The 27137-nt window shown below is 37.1% G+C and overlaps 1 long non-coding RNA gene across 1 annotated transcript; it reads left to right on the top strand.

Annotated features, from left to right (window-relative positions):
- Positions 1–7767: 7767 nt before the first annotated feature.
- LOC104089514 (uncharacterized) lies at positions 7768–8793 on the top strand. Its single transcript, XR_684765.4, has 2 exons — positions 7768–8003; positions 8124–8793. It is a non-coding gene; the product is annotated as an uncharacterized lncRNA (long non-coding RNA).
- The last annotated feature ends 18344 nt before the right edge of the window (positions 8794–27137 follow it).

The raw sequence follows: 27137 nt of genomic DNA, 5'->3' as shown, positions 1-27137 counted from the left end.
CAGGGTTTCAGGATGTCATGGGTCATATGCGGCGGTTTATGGATAATATGACTCAGGCCGGTTTATTTCCGGCAGACCCAGCCACATCTTAGGCAGGCGGGGGAGCACAGACCCCTACCGCACAGGCTCATGGATAACAACTGTTGTATATCAGACCCAGGGTGCACTACCTGTGGGTGGAGCCCAGCTAGTGGCAGCAGCTACACCTGAACCCAGGCCAGCTGTAGCCGTTGATCCTCAAAAACTATTGGACAGATGGACTAGACTACATACTCCTCTCTTTGGGGGTGAGCAACATGAGGATCCACATGACTTCATTGATCGTTGCAGGGACAGACTGCACAACATGAGGATATTGGAATCTCATGGGTTGACTTCGCTACTTTTCAGTTAGAGGGCAGGGCCCGTAGATGGTGACAGTCTTATGTTCTTGGCAGACCAGCAGATTCTCCTCCCATAACTTGGGACAGGTTCACCCATATCTTTCTGGACAGGTATATTCCACCCTCCTAGAGGGAAGAGTTGTGGTGTTAGTTTGAACAACTCCAGCAGGGTCAGATATCAGTGACCGATTATGAGGCAAGGTTTTCTGAGTTATCTCGCCATGCACTTATGATACTCCTTACTGAGGCGGAGAGAGTGTGGAGGTTTGTAGCTGGTTTACATACTGGCATTCAGGCCACTATGGCTCGAGAGGTTGAGATAGGTACTACCTATGAGCTAGTCGTGGTGATAGCCCGGAGGATTGAGGGTGTACGACAGCGTAGCCAGGAGCATGTTACTAGAGATAAGCGGTTTAGGTATTCTGGAGAGTTCATAGGTGCTCAGTCTAGGGGCAGAGGTCAGTTCGTGAGAGGGCAGTCCAACAGGCCCCTATATCCAGCACCACAGCCTCCTCGAGGTGCTCCAGTGCGACCTTATCTTAGTGATATACTAGAGAGTTCTTATCGCCCACCAGCTATTCAGGGTCCTCCCAGTGGGTATTCAGTTCCCCAGGGCCAGACTCTTAGTCAGCAGCCCATCACACCGAGGAGTTGTTACGAGTGTGGGGATCCCAGTCACATGCGGAGATTTTGCCCCAGGCTTCGGGGTAGACCAGTACAGCAGGGTCAACAACCTATGCTTGCCGGACCAGGGGTCGTCCTAGATATGGAGGTCAGCCAGGCGGAGGCCAGCCAGTTGGTGCTCCAGCTCGGTTATATGCTTTTCCGGCTTGACCAGATGCAGAGGCCTCAGATGCCATGATTACAAGTATTATGCCTCAGTATTATTTGATCCAGGATCTATGTATTCATATGTGTTATCTTTATTTGCTCCATTCATGGATATTTCTCGTGAGTCCTTGAGTACTCCTATTTATGTGTCTACTCCTGTGGGCGATTCTATTATTGTGAACCAAATCTACCGGTCCCGTATTATTATATTCTTTGGTTATGAAACTAGAGCAGATCTCCTATTGCTCGAGATGATCGGTTTTGAAATTATTCTGGTATGGACTAGTTATCTCCATATCATGCTATTCTAGATTGTTATGCCAAAACTTTTACCTTGGCTATTCCATCTTTGCCTAGGCTGGAGTGGAAGGGTTCGTCTGTTAGTTCATTTAATCGGGTTATTTCTTTTATAAAGGCTCAACACATGGTTGAGAAGGGTTCTTTAGCTTATCTATCTTATGTTCGGGATACTATTGCAGAGACTCCGGCTATTGATTCAGTGCCTGTAGTTCGGGAGTTCTCCGATGTATTTCCTTCAGATCTTCCAAGTATGCCACCTGATCGTGATATTGATTTCTGTATTGATTTGGCTCCAGATACCCAGCCTATAGCTATCCCACCATATCGCATGGCTCTGAAAGAATTGAAAGAACAACTTGAGGAGTTACTAGCCAAAGGGTTCGTCAGACCGAGTGTATCGCCTTGGGGTGCACCGGTATTATTTGTGAAGAAGAAGGATGGAACAATGTAGATGTGTATTGATTATCGCCAATTGCACAAAGTCACTATTAAGAACAAGTACCCGTTACTGTGTATTGATGATCTATTTGACCAGTTGCAGGGTGCTAGGGTGTTCTCTAAGATCGACTTGAGGTCGGGGTACCATCAATTTAAAATTCGGGATTCGGATGTTCCGAAGACTGCTTTTCGGACTAGATATGGTCATTATGAGTTTTTGGTGATGTCCTTCAGTTTAACTAACGCCCCGGCAGCGTTTATGGATATGATGAACATGGTATTCAGGCCATATATTGATTCGTTTGTCATTGTCTTCATTGATGACATCTTGATCTACTCGCACAGTAAGGAGGAGCATGAGCAGCATATGAGAGTAGTGCTTCAGACATTGCGGGAACAAAAGTTATATGCTAAGTTTTCTAAATATGAGTTTTTGCTAGAGTCTGTAGCATTTTTGGGACATGTTGTATCGGGTGATGGTATTAAGGTTGATCCTAAAAAGATTGAGGCGGTTCAGAATTAGCATCGTCCCACTTCGGCAACTAAAATCAGGAGTTTTTTGGGTTTAGCAGGTTATTATCGTCGGTTCGTGGAAGATTTTTCATTTATTGCAGCACCTTTGACCAAATTAACCCAAAAGGGTGCTTCGTTCCGATAGTCTGATGATTGTGAGGTGAGCTTTCAGAAGCTCAAGATGACATTGACTACAACACCAATGTTAGTGTTGCCTTCCGGTTCGGGGATATATACAGTGTATTGTGGCGCTTCACGTGTTGGTTTGGGTTGTGTATTGATGTAGGAAGGGCGAGTTATTGCATATGCTTCACGTCAGCTGAAGCCCCACGAGAAGAATTATCCAGTACATGATTTGGAGTTAGCTGCGATTGTTCACGCTCTTAAGATTTGGAGGCATTATCTTTATAGGGTGTCTTGTGAAGGTTACACTGATCATCGCAGTTTTCAGCATTTTTTTCAAGTAGAGGGACCTAAATCTGAGACAGCGCAGATGGCTTGAGTTACTAAAAGATTATGATATTGCTATCCTGTATCATCCGGGCAAAGCAAATGTGGTTGCAGATGCCTTGAGTAGAAAGGCGGAGAGTATGGGTAGTTTGGCTTCCATTTCAGCATAGGAGAGGCCATTAGCTTTGGATATTTAATCCTTGGCTAACCGACTTGTGAGGTTGGAAATTTTAGAGCCCAGCCGAGTTCTTGCATGTTTTATACCTCAGTCTTCATTATTTGAGCAGATCAAGGCTCACGAGTATGATGATCCACACTTAATGGTTCTTCGAGAAACGGTACAACAGGGTGGTGCCAAGGAAGTTACTATTAGAGCAGATGGTGTTCTGCGACTCCAGGATCGTTTATGTGTTCCTAATATGGATGGACTGAGGAAAAAGATCCTAGATGAGGCACACAGTTCTCGGTATTCTATTCATCCAGGTGATACAAAGATGTATCGTGATTTGAGGCAACATTATTGGTGGAGGCGAATGAAAAAGGACATAGTTGAGTATGTAGCTAGGTGTCTAAATTGCCAGCAATTAAATATGAGCACCAGAGGCCTGGTGGCCTACTTCAGCAAATGACTATACCGGAGTGGAAGTGGGAACGCATCATTATGGACTTTGTAGTTGGGTTGCCGCGGATCTTGCGGAAGTTTGATGTAGTTTGGGTCATTGTTGACAGGTTGACCAAGTCGGCACATTTTATCCCTGTTGTGACTACGTATACTTCCGAGAGGTTGGCCCAGATTTATATTCAAGAGATAGTTCGGTTGCACGGTGTGCTAATTTCTATCATATCAGATAGAGGCCCTCAATTTACTTCACATTTCTGGAGAGCAGTACAGAGTGAATTGGGGACCCGTGTAGAGTTCATCACAACCTTTCATCTACAGACCGACGGGCAGTCAGAGCGGACAATTTAGATTTTGGAGGATATGCTCAGGGCATGTGTGATTGAGTTTGGAGGTCAGTGGGATCGTTTCTTGCCTTTGGCCGAGTTTGCTTATAATAACAATTACCAATCCATCATCGAGATGGCTCCATTTGAGGCTTTGTATGGTCAGCGATATCGTTCGCCCATCGGATGGTTTGAGCCCGGTGAGTCTAAGTTATATGGTATTGATTTGGTGAAAGATGCCTTGGAAAAGGTAAAGTTGATTCAGGAGAGACTTCGTACAGCGCAGTCCAAACAGAAGAGTTACACGGATCAAAAAGCGCGTGATTTATCATTTATGGTAGGTGAAAAAGTTCTCTTGAAAGTTTCACCGATGAAGGGAATCATGAGATTTGGGAAAAAAAGAGAAATTGAGCCCAAGGTTTATAGGCCCATTTGAGGTGTTGAGATGAGTTGGGGAGGTTGCTTATGAGCTTGCATTGCCTCCCAGTCTATCGGGAGTTCATCTGGTTTTCCATGTATCTATGCTCCAGAAGTATCATGCCGACCTGTCACATGTGTTGGACTTCAGCACAGTTCAGCTAGATAAGAGTTTGAGTTATGAAGAGGAGCCAGCTGCAATTGTTGATAAACAGGTTCGCCAGTTGAGGTCCAAGAGGATTTCTGCAGTAAAAGTCTAGCGGAGGGGCCAACCAGTCGAGGAAGCGACTTGGGAGGCCGAGGAAGATATGCAGAGCAGATATCCACACTTATTCAGTACTCCAGGTATAATTCTAAACCCGTTCGAGGACGAACGTTTGTTTAAGAGGTGGAGAATGTAATGACATAACCGGTCATTTTGACTTTTAGAACCCCGTTCCCTAAAATAAAACTTTCCTTATATGCTTTTAATGATTTATGACTTGCGCGGATGGTTGGTTTTGGGATTTGGAAGTATTTGGGTTGAAATCGGAACACTTGGTTCCTTAAGTTGGCTTTAAAATGCCAAGTTTGACTTCGGTCAACATTTTGAGAAAATGACCCCGAAAAATAATTTTGACGATTCCAACAGCTCTGTATGGTGATTTTGTACTTAGGAGAGTGTTCGGAATTTTATTTGGAAGCCTGTAGTTAAATTAGGCTTGAAATGGCTAAAATAGGAATTTGAGTTTGGAAGTTTCACCGGGGAGTTGACTTTTTGATATCATAGTCTGAATCCAGTTCCAAAAATTTTTATAGCTCAATTATGTCATTTATGACTTGTGTGCAAATTTTGAGGTCAATCGGACTTGATTTGATAGGTTTTGGTACCAAATGAAAAAGTTAGAAATTTTAAGTCTCATTAAGCTTGAATTGGAGGATGATTCGTGATTTTAGCGTTGTTTGGTGTGATTTGAGGTTCTGACTAAGTTCGTATGATATTTTAGGACTTGTTGGTATAATTGGTTGAGGTCCAGAGGGGCTCGGATGAGTTTCAGACGGCTAACAGATCATTTTTGGCTTTTGGAACATTGCTGATAGCTGCTGAAAATTTTTCTTCTGATTTCCTTATACGCGATCGCGTGGATTGGGTTGCGATCGTGTAGGCTTAATTTGGCAGCAGAGAATTTTTTCTATGCGATCGCGTGGGCAAGTCCGTGATCGCGAATGTTGGATTTAGTTGTGCTATGCGAACGCGTGGCTAAGGCCGCGTTCGCGAAGAGGAAAACGAAGCAGAAGTTGACCACGCGCTTAATGCTTCGCGATCGCGTGAGGAGGCTCGCGATCGCGTAGGCTTGCAGAGACTGTGTTTCGAGATCGCGTGGGATTTTCCGCGATCGCGTGAGGAAGTTCGCAATCGCGTATAAGAAATCTCTGGGCAGAGAGTTTAAGTTCTGAAAATCCATTTTTAACGATTTGGAGCTCGGATTTAAGCGATTTTTGGGAGATTTTTAGAGAAAATAACGGGGTAAGCATTCTTAACTCAATATTGGTTAAATTACCTGAATCCATCACTGTTTTTATAATTTAATTAGTGAATTAAGTTAGAAAAGTTTGAAAACTCCCTTGGATAGATTTGAGGATTTGAGGGCCAAATTATTATCGGAATTTAGAAATTTTTGTATGGGTAGACTCGTGGTTGAATGGGCGTTCATATTTCGTAACTTTTGCCAGATTCCGAGACGTGGGCCCCACAGATGATTTTTTAATTAATTTCATAATTTTTATTGAAAATGTATTATTTTCTTATAGAATTGATTCCTATAATTCTTAGTGATTGTATCAAATTATTTTGGTTAGATTCGAGCCGGACAGAGTTGGATAATCGTGGAAAAGGCTTTCTAGTGGATTAAATTAGAGCAAGACGAGGTAAGTCTCTTGTCTAATCTTGTGAGGGGGAAATTACCTCATAGGTGATTAAATTAAATAATTGTTGCTAATTGTTGGGGCTACGTACGAATGAGGTGACGAGAGTCCATGCGTAGCTACTATTAATGCTAAAGTCCGGGTAGTTTAGGACTCAAAGCATGAATTGATTGTGTAATTATATTCTTTATTTAATTAATATTATATATATATATATATATATATATATATATATATATGAGAGAGAGAGAGAGAGAGAGAGAGAGAGATAAATATTAAAGGATGGAAATCTCATATACTTGATTTTCTGTTTAAATCAATTAATTATTAAGAGAAATTGTTCTTCCTCTTGAATTTATCTTATAATAAATATACTCTCATTCCGGAGGTACATAAGAAAATGTCCTCCTTTCTTGTGGAGCGGGCCGAATGCCTCGGCAGGATAGATGCATCTATGGATCGTGCTGCACGTCCCTCGGCAGTGTACACGAAACTCTGGATCGGACTGTACGAGCTCGATAGAAATCGTGCTTAATAATAATAATAATTAGAGGATACTTGGACAGTTTATTGCAGCTTGTATAGCTATTTGATAAATTGAAAATTTATTGAAATTGAATTGCAGCTTGTAAAGCTATTTGATAAATTGAAATTTTTAGTGAAATTGAAGGATATAATTAATAGATTGGAAATTGTTGTATTTGAAGGATTCTTATTATTTATGCTAATTGAATAAAATTACTATTAACTCTGTGAGTCATGCTGATTTGAATAATTATAATTTATTCCATTTATTATTGTTGACCCTTAGTGAGTGTCAATGTCGGTCATCTCGTCTCTACCACTTTGAGATTAGGCTTGATACTTACTTGGTACACGTTGTTTACGTACTCATACTACACTTGCTGCAGTTTTTGTGCAGGACCTGAGGCAAGTACTAGTGGGGGACATATCGTCTTACACCCACGTTATCTAGGGGCATAGTGGTGAATTGCCTTTCTGAGCCGTTCTGCATCTACTAGTGTCTCTCCTTGTATTTTTTATTCTGTCAATTTTTATTTCAGACAGTAATAGAGGTTTTATATAATCTACTAGATATTCATACACTTGTGACACCAGGTCTTGGTACATACATTGGTAGAATTTGATGTCTTATATTTTTCTTGAATTTAAATTTTATCGATATATGTTTAATTTATTAGTTGGCTTGCCTAGTTATAGTTTTGGGCGCCATCATGACTTATACGTGAAATTGGGTCGTGACACTATATATATGAGGGAATAAAAATGTTGATGTGACACATCCCAAATACCAGCATTGCTATTTATCTTTTTCCTGGTTTTTTTGCTCTTCTCCTTAATTTTTTCCATTTATTTATTTCATTTTAAATGCAAAAACTCAAACGTCACTTCTTTACTTCTCTTAGAATAGCCTCCGTGGGACCGTCTTTGCCGAATTAAAACATTGGTAACGTTTCAGTTACTCATCATCAAGATCCATAATGACTAACCAGAATTAAAACATATCAGAATTTGAAAAGCCCTACCTTCTGATAAATTGGTGACTATAAAATTGATTTTACAATGTGGTTTCTCTTTAATTTTCTATTCAAGTTATTCGTTTCAATCAACAAACTTTCGAGATTAGAAACTGCAGTTTTATCTGCTAATTAGTTACTTTCTCATATAAGGGCATATGAATTGTTTGTATTATACGAATCTTCGAAAAAATGAGATGTCGGCAAAAATTGATGAACAGAGAAATTTTCAATATTCGAGCTTTACGACGATGAATTTCTGGTTACGAAACTCTTAGCCAAGGTATTTTGTACGTTTGTGACAGTCTCTTTCTAATCGCTCTGTAATTTTAGCTTGTGGGCTCTTTTTCGTTTTCATGTTTAAAGCTTTACTTAATTTTTATTTTATTTTTTACACTTTCAGTTTACTCAAAGCAAAATGATGTGGACATGTGTTGATCAATATTTATCTCGGATTCTCAGAGAATAGTTCCAATTTTCTGATACAAACTGCTCCTATATCTATGATTTAGCGACTTCAATGGTATCCTCTGTGAATCCCCTATGTACTGAATTTATAGGTGAGGGTGATAAGATGTTGATACAGTAGAAAAAAATTAAATGGGGAAAGAATCAAAACTTTAGGAAATTTTGAAAAAAAAATCTGCGGTTAAAAAGGATTTTGCTTGGTTATTCTTGTGGGATTCAGTATCCTGTGAAAAGGGCTGCAAATTTTAAGGGGTGCGAGAAATCAAAAGGGAAAGAAAGAGAAAGGTAAAAGGTTAAAGGAAAATAATAAGGAAAGGAAGACAGAAATGAGAACGGAAAAAAAACAATTGCCCCGCCATCTTTTGTTAATGTAATATACTTTTGAGCTTCTTAAATACTTTCTCCTTATATGTTCAATTTTATTTTATGCATTTGATTTTGTAAATCATCATTCATATTTCATCCTTTTTCTTAAAGTATTTATAAATCATTTGTTGAAGTGATGCGGTGGAGTGGATGTATATTATTTATGCTACTGATCATGGAACAATTTGGATGCCCCTCTCTTGTAAGTTGTAACATGTATAGTGCTTGAATTAAGGAAATTACAAGCTTTGTTTGTAATTAAAGATAATTTATATTTATAATATAATCAATTCATAGGATTAAATTATGTATGCATATAAATAAAATTTGTATCTCTTTTATCTCAACTAAATTTAATCAAAAAAATTATATCATTCATCTACTATTGTTTCTTATATTCGCGCACGGACAAATTAACTAGTGACAAAATAAAAATGAGTTTTCCAGTGATACAAAATACACATTGATCGTGTAAAGAGATATTCTCTTCCAATTTTACGTTTCCTTCCGTTAGAAAAAGATACGTATACACTCCACCTACCGCTTTGTACAGTATTCTCACTCAAATGTATCCCATGTTTCAATCATCGTAACAATAAACGTGAATCAGAAATCACAAATACATAATTCTCTTCCAATTTCAATCACAAATTCATCCCATATTCCCATCTATACAAGTAAACTCATCAATTTATTCACAAATAGTTAAACGTGAACACCAATTCGAGCTGATTCAGAAAATCGAACAAATGGGAAAGAAATCAGCTTCAAAATCGAAAGAAATTATCTCCACGCCGCAACCCTTTTCTGTCTCTCCTCTTCACTCTCGTTGGAAAACGTTTTTCGCTCGCCTTCATCACTACCGACAGTGAGTTGCCAGTATAATTGTCATACAAATTTAATACATCTACAACAATATATAACTTAAATATAAATTCCATAAAACTATCAATACATTATACAATTTATTTATAATATTCATATAAAATAAATACAACTACAATAGAATACAAATGAAATATAATTTTCATATAAATTTTACACAACTATAATACAATTCTAATACATATATACACATTTATTTAAACGAGAGTATTTATAACTTAGATACAAATTTTATATAATTATTCATATAGTATACAACTTATTTACAATGTATTTACTACTTTCATACAATATTTACATAAAAGAAAATATAATTATAACATAATATAATTTAAATATAATTTGCATATAACTGTAATACAACTTTAAATACAATTTTGTATGTATTTTGTATGTTATTTGTTCTCCTTTCTCTTCGAGTTGCAATCTGAAAGTCCAACTAAAAACAACTCTTATTTTCACCAAACATACTCAAAATTGAGATATAAAATTGTAACGATCCGGCCGGTCGTTTCGAGAGTTATAGCCCCGTTTTCCCCATTTCTACTTCTTTTTGTATTATTCAGCTATATTATATTATATTGGGTTAGTTGGTTCGGGACCGGAATGGTTTCAGAGTGAATTGAGACACTTAGTCTCTTAAGTAGAAACTTAAGTTGAAAAAGTCAACCGGATGTTGACCTATGTGTAAACGATCTCAGATTTGAATTCTGATGGTTCTGTTAGCTCCGTTAGGTGATTTTGGACTTAGGAGTGCGTCCGGAATGTAATTTGGAGGTCCGTGGTAGAATTAGGCTTGAATTGGCGAAAATGGTAATTTGGCGATTTCGATTGGCAGTGAAAAATTTGATGTCGGGGTCGGAATGGAATTTCGGAAGTTGGAGTAGGTTTGTAGTGTCATTTGTGATGTGTGTGCAGGATTTGAGGTCATTCGGACGTGGTTTGATTGGTTTCGGCATCGGTTGCCGAATTTGAAAATTTAGAAGTTCTTAGGCTTGAATCCGAGGGTAATTTGACGATTTGATGTTGTTTTGAGTGATTCGAAGGTTTGACTAAGTTGGTATGTTGATATATGACTTGTTAGTATTTTTGGTTGAGGTCCCGAGGGTCTCGGGGTGATTCCGGATGGTTAACGCATTTGTCGAAGTTGGAAAATGCAGTTGAAGGTGCTGCTACTGCTATTTTCGCACCTGCGGAAGGAAAAGTCGCAGGTGCGAGGCTGCTGGTGCGCATGGAGAGTTCGCAGGTGCGGGAAATGCTGGGCTAGGCAGGTTGCACAGGTGCGAGTTAGAGGTCGCATCTGCAAGCCCGTAGGTGCGAAACTTGGGGCGCATATGCGGAAAGGGGAATGCTGGGCAGGCTTCGCAAAAGCGGAGGAAATGCGCAGGTGCGAGAATTTGCTGCACAAATGCGGAAAAATGTGAGGCCAAGGCTGGAGCGCATGCGCGAAGGATTTGGCCGCACCTGCGAGCCCGAATGTGCGAGGCCTGGAGCGCAAGTGCGGAAGTTGGGGAATTAAGTGGAGTTCGCGGATGCGGCGCCTTGATCGCAGGTGCGGTCCTGCAGGCACAGAAAAAGAGCCCGCAGGTGCGAAAAACCTGGACAGAAACCTTAAATAGAACCCTTCGCGAATTTGGTTCATTTCCACCATTTTCAAGTCGGTTTTTGGAGCTTTTAGAGTGATTTTTGAAGGGTGATTCAAGGGCTATTAGTGAGGTAAGGTTCTTGAGCTCTAATACTCGTATATATGGTGATTTTCCGTTGTTTAATCATATAATTAGTGAAAATGAGGGGTTAGGGCTTGGAATCTTTTGAGAGTAATTTAATGATTTGAAGGAACAAACGATGTCGGATTTTGATGAATTTGGTATGGTTAGATTGGTGAGTGAATGAGCTTTCTAGTTTTGTAAATTTTGTCGTATTTTGAGACGTGTGCCCGGGGGCCGGGTTTGAGCCAATTTCAGGTTTTGGTCTAATTTTATAGATTTTCTTGTGGAATTCATTCCATTAGCGCATATTGATGGTATTGTACTGATTGTGAATAGATTCAGAGCATTTGGAGGTCGAGTCCAAAGGCAAGAGCATTGCGGGGTAGATATTTGACCGGTTCGAGATAAGTAACGATTGTAAATCTAGTCCTGAGGGTACGAAACCCCGAATTTTGTATCATTCTACTATTTTTAGTGACGCACATGCTAGGTGACAAGCGTGTGGGCGTGCACTGTTGGGAATTGTGACTTGGTACGTCCCGTAGCAACTGTAAAGTTGCATACTTTATTGAAACTATATGATACTTATATGTTTTAGAAAGAGTTTCTATAAATTGGGTTGAATGCCATGTTTGGGCCTTGCGCCAGTGCTGTTTGGACCCTTAGGGGCCTTTTCTTACTATCCTCTCATTATTTTCGATTGAAAATCTATACTCAGTCATGGTTATACTTGTTTACTGCATAACTCAATTTTATGACTCTATTTTTGATGCATATAAATGTTGTTTTGGGCTGAATGCCCTATTTTTACTGAAATGCCCGAGTGGCTTGAGAGGTTTATGACTGAGTGAGGCCGAGGGCATGAGATATTTTACTGAGATTTCATGATATGAACGTTATATGCTTTATTGCTCGTCACTACTGCTCAGTCTTTATTTATTGTTGTTACTTATTGAGTTGGTGTACTCACGTTACTCCCTGCACCTTGTGTGCAAATTCAGGTGTAGCTGGACAAGGTAGCGGTTATTGAGTGTTCTGGTTGCAGATTTTTCTTGGAGATAGCAAGGTAGTTGTTTGGCGATCGCAGCCCCTGCTGTTCTCCCTCTTATCTTCCTCTAGTTGTATTTATCTATTTTTCATGCTGAGTTAGCCTTGATATTGTTAGACTGATTGCAGTAGATGCTCATGACTAGTGATACCCCGATGTCGGACTTTTTCTTCCGCACTTTTATTTTGATTGGAACTCCTTTACGAAAGTTTTTATGTTAAATGACATTGAAATTATCTTTGAAATGAAAATATCGGTTTGTTTTGGAAATGAGTTGGCTTGCCTAGTTCCACGATAGGCGCCATCACGACAGGGGTTAGTTTGGGTCGTGACTAAAATCCAAAGGATATTCTCAATTTTTTACAACAACACCCAATCCAAATAAATAGTATTTTAAAAAACTCAAAATCGAATTCAAAATTTCGAAGTTTTTAATAACTTTCAATAGAGGAGAATCAAACACCCTCAAATTTTATGAATTAGCAATTTCAATTCAAACAATAACTGTACAACACGAAAATCATTGTTAAGTTAAAACTCCATAGCTAAACAATTGAAATTCATTGTTGAATAGGAAGACAAGAGATAGAAATGAGAAAAGAAAAGAGAAGCAGAGAAGATTGAAGGAAGAAAAATAGTGGGGAGGAATAAACAGACACATAGAAAAAGAGACGTAGTAAAAGAGAGAGAGGGAGAGAGACGGGGGAGAGAGAAAGAAAAATTGATAGGGTATCAATTATTGCCTATTTAATTGTCTATAATTAAGGAATAATTATTTATAATTAATAAGTATATAATTGGTAATTTGTATATGAATATAATTAAGTTAAAACCTTAATAATAAGGATAAATAAGTTTCAAAATTAATATAGATAAGTAAAAGTTCCTTATTTTAAAGTATTTTAACTGATTATGCAGGTCCATTACATATCTCTATGTTTTCTAGTTTATCAATCTACACTTACATAAATAAAGGGTTTACCATTTTTGCAGTGATGGAACACAATCATATGAGTAAATTTCATGGGTAGTCATTCAACTTTGTGTTCATTACTCAAAAGTTATTTTTCTTTTTTTTGTTACGTAAAAGTCATTTTACTTTGTGTTCATTACCCAAAAGTCATTTTTCTTTCTTTTGTTACACACAAATTATTTTAATATGCTCTAATTATTACAATAATCACTTTGACAAGATTTTACAAACCTTTCACTTGGAAAGTCTATTATGTCCTTGACATTATAAATTCTCTCATTTATGTAATACCTTATATATAATATATGCTATATAATATACTTTTACCCAAGTATTTTACTTATAATTAAAATAACTTAATATTATTTTATTTATTATTTTTATAATATATTCGTACATTTAATTTTTTTAATATTAATTTTCAAGATATATAAGTAGCATTATTAAATTTATCAGTTACATTATGAGCACCTAATTTTTTACCGTGCTTGAATTTTTTCCGCTCCCATCTTCCCACGCATGTCCCCACTCTTTGTCCCCCACACTTTGTCCCCAATCTACTTTCTCTTGTTCCCCATGCTTGCCCCCAGACTTGTCCCCCCACTCTCTATTCCGCTCCACTTTCCCTTGTCCCCAATATTGGTCCCCCACTTACAACCCCTAACTCCTTTCTTCTTCATCAAAAAGGGACCAAAGGAGCCCCTGAAGAGAGGGAGCTCAATCCTTTTCTTCCTCTAATAACAAGCATGAAAAATTTCAGCAATTGAACCAACAAAAAGACCCCAAAAACACCTCCTAACCAACTCTGAAAATCAGTCCAAATCCACCCAAAATCGCAGCTGAAACGCACTGCTTTTTCAATCAAAATCCAATCCAAAAACAGTCCATAAACCAGCCATGTTTCCACATCAAAACCCCAGTGAAAATTAGTTCAAAACAGAAGCTAAAAAGCCACAAAATTTGCTCAAAACCACCTCCAAAATAGCTCCAAAACAAGCTGAAAAACAGTTCCCAAAATAGCTTTAAAATGACCTAGAAACTGTCCCAAACCCAGCTGAAATTCCGCCACTAAACAGTCATGAAACGAGCTGAAGTTTACACCAAAATCCAGCTCCAAAACTACTGCAAATCAACTGAAAAACATTCCTAAACACCAGTCTTCCACCTCCAAACACCATCGCTAAAGTTGCCGAATCGAGTCGAGTTTGCCGACGCTAGTTTTCGGTCACGGTCGCTGACTCGCTGGTGTTTGGTTTGATTGTTGAATTGCAAGCCTTTAAAATCTAGATTTCAGCAATAATGGTCTGTTTCTTTTACACATCTACTATGTCTTCCTAATTTGATTTCGTGATTTTGGTTGAGCAAGTATTTCATTAAGTCTTTATATCTATGTGAATGTTCATGTCTTAAAAGTGGGTATATTTAAAAGCTGATTTTGTGCTTGTTGGCATTAGAATACATTTAGCCATTTGTTAGCATTTCTGTTTTTGGTATTCTGGTGAATTTGTGAAGGTGGCCTGAATTTTATCTAGATATGTTTGTGTTGAAGGTCTGATATTCGACTGGTACTGTCCAATGATGAAGATTGTTAAGTACTGCCCGGATGAATGGTTGAGGGAATTAATCAAATTTGTGAAGTTTGAGTTAGAATTCATGAAGTAATTTTGTATATATAATAGTATGAATTGATCTAATATTTAATAACCATATCTGCACATTTCTTATGTTTGTAGCCTTGTACTGATTAATTCAAATGTCAATTTAAAAATGATTGTGATTGTAAAGGCAAATTAGTGCCTTGTTTACTGGAGGATGCGGACCTATCTCAAATGCTAAGAAGATAACTTTGGCTAATTTCCTTACTTTCCTTTGTTCAAAATTTATTACTTTATTCACATTAGATTCCAAAATCTATGGCCTTTCACAATAATCTCAAATTTAGGTAGATAATGAATTTATGAACATCGTTAGAGTGCTTTGAGCGCATTTTAAATTTATTATCATGATTATATACACGTTCGCGTGAAATAATTATGATTCCCAAAAATAAATTAGCGTATGCGTTCGCGCGACTTTGGCAAAAAATAATCTTCATAGTTAATAAAGCATGATTAATTGTGTACACGTACGCGTGACATGATTTTAGCGCACTAAATAAAACGGATTTGCACACATATGATCCGTTTCAAAGATAATTCTATATTTTAATAATTAAAAGCGAATAGATAAAACATGAAAATCAATAAATCACGGTATGTCTAAAATTAATCCAAGCCAAGTTGTAGTCAATAAAGTGATAGTGCTAGAACCACAAGACTCGGAAAATGCCTTACACCTTTTCCCCGGTCAACAGAATTCCTTATTCGGACTTTATTTTCGCAGACCAATAACAATAAAGTCAAATTTTTCTTTGACTAGGGATTCAAATAAAAGGTGACTTGGAACACCCAAAAAATTAATTCTAAGTGGCGACTCTGAATACCAAAATAATCCATACTTCAAAAATGTCATTTTAATTGGAAAAACTCTTTAACCTACAGCAATCCATAACACATATTATTTGGGGTATATAAAAGAAATGTGACATCTATGGTGACTCCGCTGGGGAATTGTAACAAGAATTCGAGCTTGTACATGTTGACTTATCTTTGGCTTTATTAATTTTGTATATACTGTGATTTTATTTGGACCTAATGTGCTACTTGTCTGGTTTTTACCGCTTTGATATTGTTGAACTGTAAATATAAATTATCTTCTCACGCACCCCTCTGAGTCTTCTTGAAATTAAATTAGGCATTTGCTTGACATAGCCACTTTCTTTGAGATAGCCGAGGTGCTTGTCACCCGGTGAAGGATTTTAGTCACACATATTTTAGGCGGGGAGCACCACCAGCTAAGCCGGAAAGCAATGCTACCGGTACGTTGACCCTCCCCGACTCGAGTTGTCCGCTCGAGTAATCCTGTATAGATACCTTCTCCACCATGATTTAAACCAAGTATAACAAACCTCATGCCAGATATCCCTAGTAGGTTCGCTTTATTTGCATCACGTGCATTTGACTTAGCAGGGATTGACACAGGGACCGAGTTCTGTTTTAGAACAAGTACCTTTTTGAGACTATTATGACATGTTATTTGCTACTTGTTGCATTATTTGGGAGGCTTGCATGTTGCCAACTTTAGCATAAATCAGTTGAATGAACAAAAACAATGATGTGGTCTAGTGCGTATGATTTTTAAAGATTAATTTTCATAAAAAAAAAGAAGAAGAAAAAAATAGTTATTTTGACCGAACTATGCGGGTCTGGTTCTCATCTCATCGATTCCGACCCCAATTTTTAAAAATCCAAAAAGATATTTTCCTTTAATTCCTTTTTTAGAAGTTTTTATTTTAGACCAAAAATTCAAAAATATTTTCTTCCTTTTTTTTTCAAAAAAAAAGTCTTTCTCCCAAAATTAAAAAAAAATAAAATCAAAATTCAAAAAAATATTTTCTTTCTTCTGAAATTTACAAAAAAAAAAAAAAATCAAAAATATTTTCTTTCTTCTTTCGAAGTCTTTCTTTAACCAATTCCAAAATAAAAAACAAAAAAATTGAAAATATTTTCTTTGCTAGGAGATTTTGTCGGATTAATTGTATATGAAAAAAAAAAGTTAGTTTATCTATTTTATTTCTGATCCACCAAACTACGCGGGTCTGATTCTCACCGGATGTGAGATACATAGGCAAATCTCATCGGTTCCGGCCCCCAATTTTCAAAAATCCAAAAAGATATTTTCATTTAATTCCTTCTTTAGAAGTATTTTTTTTAGACCAAAAATCCAAAAATATTTTCTTCCTTTTTTCCAAAAAAAAGACTTTCTCCCAAAATAAAAATAAAAACAAAATCCAAATCCAAAAAAATATTTTCTTTCTTTTGAAATTTACAAATATATAAAATAAAATAAAAATTCAAAAATATTTTCTTTCTTCTTTCGAAATCTTTCTTTAACCAATTCCAAAATAAAAAACAAAAAAATTAAAAATATTTTCTTTGCTAGGAGATTTTGTCGGATTAATTGTATATGAAAAAAATAGTTAGTTTATCTATTTTATTTCTGATCCACCAAACTACGCGGGTCTGATTCTCACCGGATGTGAGATACGTAGGCAAATCTCATCGGTTCCGGCCCCCAATTTTTAAAAATCCAAAAAGACATTTTCCTTTAATTCCTTCTTTAGAAGTTTTGTTTTTGAGACCAAAAATCCAAAAATATTTTCTTCCTTTTTTTCAAAAAAAAGTCTTTCTCCCAAAATTAAAAAAAACAAAATCCAAATCCAAAAAATGTTATTCTTTCTTTTGAAATTTACAAAAAAATCAAAAAAATCAAAAATATTTTTTTCTTCTTCTTTAGAAGTCTTTCTTTAACCAATTCCAAAATAAAAAATAAAAATAAATAAAAATAATTTCTTTGCTAGGAGATTTTGTCAGATTAATTGTTTATGAAAAAAAGAGTTAGTTTATCTATTTTATTTCTTATCCACCGAACTATGCGGGTCTCATTCTCACCGGGTGTGAGATACGTAGGCAAACCTCATCGATTCGAGTCCCCAATTTTTAAAAATTCAAAAAGATATTTTCCTTTAATTCCTTCTTTAGAAGTTATTTTTTTAGACCAAAAATCCAAAAATATTTTCTTCCTTTTTTCCAAAAAAAAGTCTTTCTCCCAAAATTAAAAAAAAAAACAAAATCCAAATCCAAAAAAATATTTTCTTTCTTTTTAAATTTACTATAATATAAAATAAAATAAAAATTCAAAACTCAAAAATATTTTCTTTCTTCTTTAGAAGTCTTTCTTTAACCAATTCCAAAATAAAAAAAAAAAAAAAAAATGAAACTATTTTCTTTGCTAGGAGATTTTGTTAGATTAATTATATATGAAAAAAAGAGTTAGTTTATCTATTTTATTTCTGATCCAACGAACTATGTGGGTCTGATTCTCACCGGGTGTGAGATACGTAGGCAAACCTCATCGGTTCCAGCCCCCAATTTTTAAAAATCCTAAAAGATATTTTCCTTTAATTCCTTCTTTAGAAGTTTTTTTTTGAGACCAAAAATCCAAAAATAATTTCTTCCTTTTTTCCAAAAAAAAGTCTTTCTCCCAAAATTAAAAAAAAAACAAAATCCAAAACCAAAAGAATATTTTCTTCTTTTGAAATTTACTAAAATATAAAATAAAATAAAAATTCAAAACTCAAAAATATTTAATTTCTTCTTTAGAAGTCTTTTTTAACCAATTCCAAAATAAAAAACAAAAAAAAATGAAAATATTTTCTTTGCTAGGAGATTTTGTCAGATTAATTATATATGAGAAAAAGAGTTAGTTTATCTATTATATTTCTGATCCAACGAACTACGCGGGTCTGATTCTCACCGGGTGTGAGATACGTAGGCAAACCTCATCGGTTCGAGCCCCCAATTTTTAAAAATCCAAAAAGATATTTTCCTTTAATTCCTTCTTTAGAAGTTCTTTTTTTTAGACCAAAAATCCAAAAATATTTTCTTCCTTTTTTCCAAAAAAAGTCTTTCTCCCAAAATTAAAAAAAAAAAAACAAAATCCAAATCCAAAAAAATATTTTCTTTTTTTTGAAATTTACAAAAATATAAAATAAAATAAAAATTCAAAACTCAAAAATATTTTCTTTCTTCTTTAGAAGTCTTTCTTTAACCAATTCCAAAATAAAAAACAAAAAAATGAAAATATTTTCTTTGCTAGGAGATTTTGTCAGATTAATTGTATATGAAAAAAAGAGTTAGCTTATCTATTTTATTTCTGATCCAACGAACTACGCGGGTCTGATATTCACCGGGTGTGAGATACGTAGGCAAACCTCATCGGTTCCAGCCCCCAATTTTTAAAAATCCAAAAAGATATTTTCCTTTAATTCCTTCTTTAGAAGTTTTTTTTTTGAGACCAAAAATCCAAAAATATTTTCTTTCTTTTTTCCAAAAAAAGGTCTTTCTCCCAAAATAAAAATAAAAACAAAATCCAAATCCAAAAAAATATTTTCTTTCTTTTGAAATTTACAAAAATATAAAATAAAATAAAAATTCAAAACTCAAAAATATTTTCTTTCTTCTTTATAAGTCTTTCTTTAACCAATTCCAAAACAAACAAAAAAATTGAAAATATTTGCTTTGCTAGGAGATTTTGTCGGATTAATTGTATATAAAAAAAAGAGTTAGTTTATCTATTTTATTTCTGATCCACCGAGCTACGTGAGTTTGATTTTCTCCGGGTATGAGATATGTAGGCAAACCTCATCGGTTCCGGCCCCCAATTTGCAAAAATCCAAAAATATTTTTCTTTAATTCCTTCTTTAAAAGTCTTTCCTTAGAAAATCCCAAATAAAAAAAAAATTTAAACCAAAAATATTTTCTTTCTTTTAAGAAGTCTTTCATTTGAAAAGAAAATCAAATCAAAATGCAAAAAAAAAAATTCTTTCTTTTGAAATTTAAAAAAAAAATTCAAAAATATTTTCTTTCTTCTTTTTACAAGTTTTTGTTTCACCAATTCCTAAAACAAAAAACAAAAAATTTGAAAAAAAAATTGAAAATATTTTATTTGCTAGGAGATTTTGTTGGATTAATTGTATATGAAAAAAAAAGTTAGTTTATCTATTTTATTTCTGATCTCCCGAACTGCGCAAGATCTGATTCATGCGGCGTCATGATACGTAAGCAATCCCCATCAGATTCAATCATTGCATCAAATAAACTGAGTGAAAAAAAAAGAAAAAAAAGTGACAAAGATAACAAAGAAAATAAAAAGCGAAAAAAAAGAAAGCAAGAGTAAAAAATCCAAAAAGAGAACTCTGTGTCCAGTTTGACAAAGAAAACGGCGGAAAGTTTTCGTGAATATGCTGTCAAATGGCGTGAACAAGCCGCCATGGTAAAGACTCAAATGGACAAAGCAGAAATGGTTACGGTCTTCCAATAGGCCCTAAGAGGCGAACTACTTCCACAACACGATGTCCGCTTTGGGTAATTCGTTCGCCGAGGCTATCAAAATTGGGGAGATGATCGCAAATGGTTTAAAAAAATGGGTTGAATCTTGAGTTATGCTGCCTTTAAGGCCAAATCACAGGTCGTTGCACCACCTCCCTATGCGGTGGTGAGCGTGCAACCTTACACACGGCCAGTGCATTATACACAAAATGGAGATCCACTTCCCAGAAATGCCCGTTATTACCAAGCTCCATATAATCCCCAACCAAATGATTCCCAATACAAATCCTTGCCCAAGAGAGCATTTCAGAAAGAATAAGTTCACCCCTATTGGTGAATCATACTCGAGCTTATTCCAAAAGCTAGTCAGGCTAGGTCTGCTTCATCCAGTGGCCCCGAACCGGCCAAGCCACGAGTCCCCCTTGTACCGGGCTAATGCTAGATGTGAATACCACTCTGGAGTAGTGAGACATGATACGAAAGACTGTTGGACTTTTAAGAGAGCAGTGGAAGACCTCATCGAGGTTAAGACAATAGTGCTTAGGGATAAAGAGGCCCTTAATATGATGAACAATCCTCTCCCTACTCACACCAATGGGCCAATAGTCAGAATGATCTGTGAAGATGAGAAATTTGATCCGGCACTGAAGGCCATTGCAGCCATTGCCGAGACAGAAGGAAAGCCAAAAGTGGTCGCCAAGCCTGAAAGTCCCCCATCAGACGGGAGTTTGGTAGCCAGTCTTGCTATCCTTTCTGCGTCCGGATTGTTTCAGGGTGTAATCTGGATGTTTTACTTTATTATCTTACTTTCCAATGTAAACCCTTCTATTTAAAAATAAATAAATAAATTCAAAAACAAATCAATTAAATGAAATTAATATTTCATTGTCCACTAATATCTTTCTTCTTAATCTTGTCACCTTTCTTATTCTCTTTTCAGTTCTATTAATGTAGATTTTAATAACATGAAATGCTTGCGGACTTCATGCCTAGATCCTAAAATATTGTCAGACCCTGAAATAGTGAATCAAGAAGCAGAATGTGTTGAAGATAAGGCTTGTGAGAAAATAAACAAAGAATTGGAACACTAGGCCCAAGCCAAGTCCAAATGAAATCGGAAGAAGTTGAAATTTCCTCTCTTCGGATCATTGTTGAAACCGAGATTGAGGATAAAGATTAGGCAAAGAACCATTTTGGAACAATTGACTATGTTTGATGAAAAGCGGATGGCCGCATTTTTCCACGGGTAGTTGTACCAACAAAGAATGTCCCGTGCCTACAACAAGAAAGTGCGGCCCAGAAAGTTCGAAGTGGGGCAACTCGTCCTAAGACGTCTCCTACCACCTCATGAAGAAGCTAAAGGAAAATTGGCTCCAAATCGGAAAGGTCCATCCATTATAACAAAAGTGCTGCCAAAAGAGAGCGTTGTTCCTGGGAAGCATTGAAGGAACTGTCCCTGAAACAACTGTCAATGCGGATGCAGTAAAAGCGTATTATGTTCGACCCTCTATGTAGCATTAATGTTTTCTAATTGGGATGACAATGGCTTTCATTCTTGCTACCCAAATACCATTAGCCCTCTTGTTAACCCTTTGAGTCGGTTACCTTTCTTTGATTACCTTCTTTGGAACCTGACAGAGTTATTAAAAAAAAGAAAAAAAATAAATAAAAAAGAAGAAAAAGAAAAAAAGAACAAAAAGGAAAAAAAAGAGAAATGAAAACAAAACAGAAGAAAAACCAAACAAAAAATCAAACAAGTTCATATTCCTTGAACTACGTTTGACTTGATTCTGAAAGGATACGTAGGCAACCTCTCTCTGGGGTTCAGTCACACCAAAATAAAAATTCACATTCCCCCAAAAGTTGAAACAGGGAAAATGTTACAATGGTTCGGAGATGGTCTCGCGTGAGAGGTTCCAAAGTTATAATTCAATCCAAATCATTTTTACCCAAATCCTTTTCAAGTCCTTCCGATCAATCAACGAGAATGTTCAAGAATTGGAGGATGCATTCACTCGGATCAGATGCCACCAAAATGAGAGAAATAAAATGAGAGAGTATTATTGGTGAAAACCCTCACGGGCACCATAGGGCGATGACGAGCAGAGCAAATGAAAATGTGAGTTTTGGTAGTGAAAACCCGCAAAAGGCACTATAAGGTGATGGTGAGAAGAGAAATGAGAGATATTAGCTGGTGAAAACCCACAAAGGGCACTACTGATCGAAAAGAGGATCTTTACAGCCATTGGTATTGACAGTCCTAGGCAAGGTTTCTCGGTTTTGAGGCAAAAGTTGTGATGAATTTCTAAGAGTCGGACGGTTTACACAGATCAGGCATCCAGTCCAAAAGCCATGTCATGTTCATTGAAGTCCGCATGTATTCCAGATAAGTCTTTCTTTCCTTTCCCCGAAAGGGATACCTCTTGTCTAAATTCATTGTCCATTACATTGTTTGTTTTTCTTTGAATCCCTTTTTGTCTAACTCTGTTCCAATAATAAGGCAAAGAAGGGATAGCAAGACTGATTTACATGGCTTTTGTTTGATACAAGCTAATATTCAAGAGGCACCCAGCCTTGGCAGGGGCATGAAATCAACCCCGACTAGCCATGGTGGTTGATGCTTTGAAATAAAAAAACTCTCGAAAAGAGAAATTCAAATTGAAAGTGCCTACAAGGCAAAATGAAGTTGAATAGGTTAAGTCCCAAGTGGCTAACCGTTTTGCCAAAGTTTGAAAAGCCAAAGATTCCCCAATGCTTTGAAATTGAAAGTTGTGGAGGAAAGAAGTCGAAAGTGAGATGCCACAAAGACAAAATAAAGTTGAAAAGGTTAAGTCCCACGCGACCAACAATCATGTAAAAGTTTGAGAAGTCAAAGGCTCTCCGGGGCCAGAAATGCAAGTGGTATTCAGGAAACATCTAGTGAAAAGTTGAAATCATCATCAAAAGAAAGATGGGTACAAAGCCAAGCTGCCAAAGACATCAAGGCCACATACCGATCACCACTTTTAAAACTCATAATTTTTCTTTGTTTTGAAGAAGGAACAAAGCAGTGCAGAATGATAATTCTTAAAGGACGAATGTCACCAAAGGTAGGTTTCCACAAAATCTCCATTTTCTTTTATTTCAAGAATGCATCACTATTGTTCATACAGATCATTTTCGTAGCTTAACCCAGGTAGAACCTTTTTGCCTAGGGGATTCAGCTCATATTTTCGGGTACAAGTACTCTTTGCCCAGGCTTGATTTTTGTAGCTAAACCCAGGGAGGATCTTTTCACCTAGGGGGATCCAGCTCATAGTTCCGAGTAGAAGTACTCTTCGCTCAAGATGTTTTACGTAGCTTAACTCAGGTAGAACCTTTTTGCCTAGGGGGATCCGGCTCATAGTTTCGGGTAGAAGTACTCTTCTCCCGGCTTGCTTTACGTAGCTTAACCCAGGTAGAACCTTTTCGCCAAGTTGGATCCAGCTCATAGTTCCGGGTAGAAGTACTCTTCGCCCAGGCTTATTTTTCGTAGCTTAACCCAGGTAGAACCTTTTCGCCTAAGGGGATCCAGCTCATAGTTCCGGGTAGAAGTACTCTTCGCCCATGTTGTTTAATGTAGCTTAACCCAGGTAGAACCTTTTCGCCTAGGGGGATCCAGCTCATAGTTCCGGGTAGAAGTACTCTTCACCCAGGTTGTTTTACGTAGCTTAACCCAGGTAGAACATTTTCACCTAAGGGGATCTAGCTCATAATTCCGTATAGAAGTACTCTACGCCCAACCTTGTTTTTTGTAGCTTAACCCAGGTAGAACCGTTTCGCCTACGGGGATCCAGCTCATAATTCGGGTAGAAGTACTCTTCGCCCAGGCTGTTTTTCGTAGCTTAACCCAGGTATAACCTTTTCTCCTAGGGGGATCCAGCTCATAGTTTCCAAGTAGAAGTACTCTCCACTCAGGTTGTTTTTCGTAGCTTAACCTAGGTAGAGCCTTTTCGCCTAAGGGGATCCAGCTCATAATTCCTTGTATAAGTACTCTTCGCTCAGGTAGTTTTACGTAGCTTAACCCAGGTAGAACCTTTTCGCATGGGGAATCCAACTCATAGTTCCGGGTAGAAGTACTATTCGCTTAGGTTGTTTTACGTAGCTTAACCCAGGTAGAACCTTTTCGCCTAGGGAGATCCAGCTCACAGTTCCTGGTAAAAGTACTCTTCGTTCGGAATGCTTTTCGTAGCTTAACCCATGTAGAATCTTTTCGCCTAGGGGGATCGAGCTCATAGTTCCGGATAGAAGTACTCTTCGTCCAGGATTATTTTTCGGAGCTTAACCCAGGTAGAACCTTTTCGCCTAGGGGGATCCACCTCATATTTTCGAGTAGAAGTACTATTCGCCCAAGTTTGTTTTTCGTAGTTTAACCCGGGTAGAACCTTTTCGCCCAGGGGATTCAGCATTTTTTCAGTAATACAGGGGGCCAAACCCCTGGTTACATTTCCTTTACAGTAATATAGGGCGCCAACCCCTGGTTACATTTCCTTTTCCAGTAATACAGGGCGCCAACCCTTGGTTATATTTCCTTTTTCAGTAATACAGGGTGCCAACCCCTGGTTACATTTCTTTTTTGTAATACAGGGTGCCAACCCCTGGTTATATTTATTTTTCAGTAATACAAGGCGCCAACCCCTGGTTACATTTCTTTTTCAGTAATACAGGGCGCCAACTCCTGGTTACATTTCTTTTTCAGTAATACAGGGCGCCAACCCCTGGTTACATTTCTTTTTCAGTAATACAGGGCGCCAACCCCTAGTTACATTTCTTTTTCAGTAATACAGGGCGACAACCCCTGATTACATTTCTTTTTAAGTAATACAGGGCGCCATCCCCTGATTACATTTCCTTACCAATATATGGTACGCCAATTCCTAATCTCCTTATGAGTATAGGGTACACCAATCCCTAGCTGTGTTCTCCAACATAGGGTACACCACTCCCTAGTTGATTTGATTTTAAATGCAGGATACACTACTCCCTGATATCATTGTCAATATAGGGTATCTCATTCCCTGGCCACATTTTTCCAACATAAGGTATACAAATCCTTAGTTGAGACATTCTTTTGGGACAATAAAAAAACAAAATCATCATGACCTTTTCAGGGTACACTATTCCCATTTTTTTTATTTGCTTTCAATAAATAAGTAGTTTAAAATTTTGTTACAATAACTCAAGAAATTTTTCTAGTGAAAACCGGGGCAGAAAAATTTCATTCATTTGTTTGTTGTGATGTCTGAGCAGGTTTTACCTCGAGGCACAAGGTTCGAAATGAACAAAAGAAGAAGTCTGAATCCAGAATAAAGAAAACAAAAGGAAAAGAAATGAATCTAATTGCAGAAGCAGATGGAAATAATATGAACTGCTCAAAACATGACTGAAGTTACGAGCTTCACATTTCCCGTTTTGCTCAGAAGAAGCCGTAGAAGAATGAACTAGCACCTACAGCTAGCAAGCATCAAGGTTCATATCAGAGTCTGCATGAACAACCAGTCAAGACACAAGATCAAGGTTCAGAAGACTTATAGATATGAATCTTGTAACTTATAGCTGATAGGCTTGTTTAGTTCCTTTAGATTTTGATGTAATAACAGGGCCACAGACCGGAGCCTCGACGGAACCTAGCTCGACATTCGAACTTATCACTCCATTATTCTTCTTGAACTACACGTGACCTGATTTCCTTATAACCCGGGATATGTAAGTTGTCCAAAATCAGGACTCGATTGCACCTTTTTCTTTTCTTTTTTTTCCTCTTTTGAATAACGATATGGTCAAAAATTAGTCACACGACTCACTTTATCTTTGCCTGAAAACTCTTTATGTTTTCAAGCAAAGAGGGGCATGCTGTGAGCACCTAATGTTTTATCGTGCTTGAATTTTTCCTGCTCCCATCTTCCCACGCGTGTCCCGACTCTTTGTCCCTCACACTTTGTTCCCACTCCACTTTCTCTTGTCCCTATGCTTGTCCCCCCACTCTTTATTCCACTCTACTTTCCCTTGTCCCCCATGTTGGTCCCCCACTCACAACTCCTAACTTCTTTATTCTTCATCAAAAACGGACCAAAGGAGCCCCTGAAGAGAGGGAGCTCAATCCTTTTCTTTCTCTAAGAACAAGCATGAAAAATTCCAGCAATTGAACCAACAAAAAAACCCCAAAAACACCTCCTAACCAGCTTTGAAAATCAGTCCAAATCCACTCGAAAACGCAGCTGAAACGCACTGCTTTCTCAATCAAAATCCAATCCAAAAATAGTCCATAAACCAGCCCTGTTTCCACATCAAAATCCCAGCAAAAATCAGTTCAACACAGAAGCTAAAAAGTCACAAAATCTGCTCAAAATCACCTCCAAAACGAGCTGAAAAACACTCCCCAAAATAGCTTCAAAAACGACCTAGAAACTGTCTCCAAACCCACCTGAAATTCCGCCACTAAACAGTCATGAAACGAGCTGAAGTTTACACCAAAATCCAGCTCCAAAACTACTGCAAATCAACTGTAAAACAGTCCTAAATACTAGTCTTCCACCTCCAAACACCATCGCTAAAGTTGCCGAATCGAGTCGAGTTCGCCGTTGCTAGTTTTCGGTCATGGACGCTGACACACTAGTGTTTGGTTCGATTGTTGAATTGCAAGCCTTTAAAATTCAGATTTCAGCAATAAAGGTATGTTTCTTTTACATATGTACCATGTCTTCCTCATTTGATTTCGTGATTTTGGTTGAGCAAGTATTTCATTAAGTCTTTATATCTATGTGAATATTCATGTCTTAAAAGTGGGTACACTTAAAAGCTGATTTTGTGCTTGCTGGCATTAGAATACATTTAGCCATTTGTTAGCATTTCTGTTTTTGGTATTCTGGTAAATTTGTGAAGGTGGCCTGAATTTTATCTAGATATGTTTGTATTGAAAGTCTGATATTCGACTGGTACTGTCCAATGATAGAGCTTGTTA

This window comes from Nicotiana tomentosiformis, chromosome 11 (genome assembly GCF_000390325.3).
Source record: "Nicotiana tomentosiformis chromosome 11, ASM39032v3, whole genome shotgun sequence".
Lineage (NCBI taxonomy): Eukaryota > Viridiplantae > Streptophyta > Magnoliopsida > Solanales > Solanaceae > Nicotiana > Nicotiana tomentosiformis.
The sequence above is the reverse complement of the archived record's forward strand: the minus strand, read 5'-3'. Positions and strand labels throughout refer to the sequence as shown.